The sequence below is a fragment of the Syngnathus acus genome, unplaced genomic scaffold (assembly GCF_901709675.1).
Source record: "Syngnathus acus unplaced genomic scaffold, fSynAcu1.2, whole genome shotgun sequence".
NCBI lineage: Eukaryota > Metazoa > Chordata > Actinopteri > Syngnathiformes > Syngnathidae > Syngnathus > Syngnathus acus.
Genome location: NW_023590223.1, coordinates 46,573 through 49,129, shown reverse-complemented (window position 1 = coordinate 49,129; position 2,557 = coordinate 46,573). Strand labels below are relative to the sequence as shown.

At 38.8% G+C, this 2,557-nt stretch overlaps 1 long non-coding RNA gene across 1 annotated transcript; it reads left to right on the top strand.

Moving 5' to 3' along the window:
- Positions 1-881: 881 nt before the first annotated feature.
- On the top strand, positions 882-2,287 carry LOC119118896. The gene is made up of 2 exons (XR_005097003.1): positions 882-979; positions 1,810-2,287. It is a non-coding gene; the product is annotated as an uncharacterized LOC119118896 (long non-coding RNA).
- Positions 2,288-2,557: the final 270 nt, after the last annotated feature.

Below are 2,557 nucleotides of genomic sequence, written 5' to 3'. Positions count from 1 at the left end.
AATAGGGTTAGAGCTAGGGTTAGGAATAGGGTAAGAGGTAGGGTTAGGGTAAGAGGTAGGGTTAAGGTTAGAGCTAGGGCTAGGGTTAGGACTCTCACCCCAGCGACCTGAGTTCAAGTCTCAGTGGAAAAAAATGGCCAAAAAGAAAGGTGAGGGGTTAGAGCTAGGGTAAGAGCTAGGATTAGGGTTAGGGTTAGGTTTAAGGTTAGAGCTAGGGTTAGGAATAGGGTAAGAGCTAGGATTAGGATTAGAGCTAGGGTTACGGTTAGGATTAGGGTAAGAGTTAGGGTTACAGTTAGGGTTAGAGCTAGGGTTAGGGTTAGGAATAGGGTAAGAGCTAGGGTTAGAGCTAGGGTTAGGGTTAGGAATAGGGTAAGAGGTAGGGTTAAGGTTAGAGCTAGGGCTAGGGTTAGGGTTAGGAATAGGGTAAGAGGTAGGGTTAAGGTTAGAGCTAGGGCTAGGGTTAGGGTAAGAGGTAGGGTTAAGGTTAGAGCTAGGGCTAGGGTTAGGACTCTCACCCCAGCGACCAGAGTTCAAGTCTCAGTGGAAGAAAATGGCCAAAAAGAAAGGTGAGTTTGTAAAACTGCAGTTTAAGGTCAGTACTCGTTTTCAATATTGATTTTTATTTATTTTTTAATTCCACCACTTTTAAATAGTCCATTACATTCATATCTGCTCCTGTCTAGTATTTACCAAAATCCAAATTTGGTTCCAACAAGATTGGTTCTACAGGACATTATTGTAATAAATAACTCCTTATGAGCACAAGTGTAGATAGTTTTTTTTTCTCTTTAGTTTGCTGTTAGAAACTGTACCCTTGATCCGTGTGTTTGCTGTCCTAATAAGATAAGTTTAACATATTTTTTTCTGTACTTAAAAATCATCATTTCAGATGGGCTGATGCCAGAAGTCATAGAAGTGACCTCTTGTACCTTCACATCTCGTGACCCAAGTAATGAAAAGTCTGCCAAAAAGTGAGGTGAGTTTGGAGTAATCCTTTTCAATATATAACTTTATCACGGTTGCTTTTAAATTGTCCAATTGTTACTACTGTATCAGTATCTAATTATCCTCACATATGCTGCTTACTAAGATTTAGATGACCCAATATATTAAACACCACGACTTTTTTTCTTAGACATGTAAGGTCTAAAGTTTAGACCTTTATTCAATCATAGTTGAATTTTGTGATAAAATGAAAATTAACCCATCCAAATTTATTTATATCATCTTTGTTTGTCTATGTGTAGCACGTTATCAAAGCAAATTCCCCATACATGTAAAACACTGTCTGAAAAAAGTTTTTTTCAGATTTTTATTTTCCCTGATTTTGCAACAACTTGTATCTGTTCTTAATGGTTTTGTCAGAGAAATGGTGCATCCCAATGTGCTGCCTGTGCAACCTCTGTAGGGGCCAGGAATTGCTTCATCTACCAGCAGTGACACTCTGGTCAAATGCAAAACTGCTTAAAAGTAGTCAAGAAAATGAGAGACCTCTTTCCCCCACCTCCAAAACTGGGGCCATTCTAATATTGCCCTTTTGTGCATCTATTTTTAATTTTGTTAATATGAAAACAGCTGACACTGAAGACCACCGAGCAACTTAAATGACCGGATTAATATCCCAGATAATAACTGATTTACTTATGTCTATTGTGGGCTCATCACCGTTGACAAAGATAGTTGACTTTTTAAAATATCTCATTTAAATTATTTTGTCGGACTATTGTACATAAAGTGAATGTATTCTTTATGCAGTCTTGTTCTAATTAAGTTGTCAACTAAAAAGTGCTCTTCTTATGCCCTTAGGTAAAGAAAAAGTTGTGAAAAGAAGCTGGACCCCAGAGGAATGTGCTGCAGTAAATAAACATTTAAGGAAGTATATATTGACAAATCAGGTTCCTGGTAAGTTTGACTGCGAGAGATGCATTGCTGCAGAACCACAAGCACTGAGTAACAGAGACTGGAAAGCTGTTAAGTACTTTGTCAAAAATAGAATAACCACCATGAGGAGAAAATATGAGTGAAAGAGCTTCCCTTAACAGAGGTAGAAACACATGGCTGGTCCTGTTTCACCATTTGTTCACTATTTGTCATGTGTGTATAGGTGGACCTCTTAAGGTTGAAATATTAAAAGCGAGCCCCATAACTGACTAAAAATCTCATGTGTGTAAAGGTGGACCCCGCAAAGCCTGAAGGTTAGAAACAGGCCCCACATGTGACTGAAAAACTGACATGTAAAATAAAGTTTTGAATTGTGTTTATTGAAAGTGATTTTTAGTAACAAGATTTTTTTTGAGACTTGCCTGATTTTTTTCATAGTTCTTGGACCACTAGAAAGGGTGGACCCCACAACTCAGTAAAGTACTTTGGGTCCTGCAGAGGGAGGTTAACAAGGATGCGTGTGTGTGTGTGTGTGCGTGTGCGCGCGTGTGTGTGTGCGCGTGCGTGTGTGTCTATTCCATGGTGTTATGATTAGCACTCTGGACTCTGAATCCCGTGATCCGAGTTTTAAGTTTCAGTGGGACCTCAAATATTTAGTCAAATAGTATTTGAT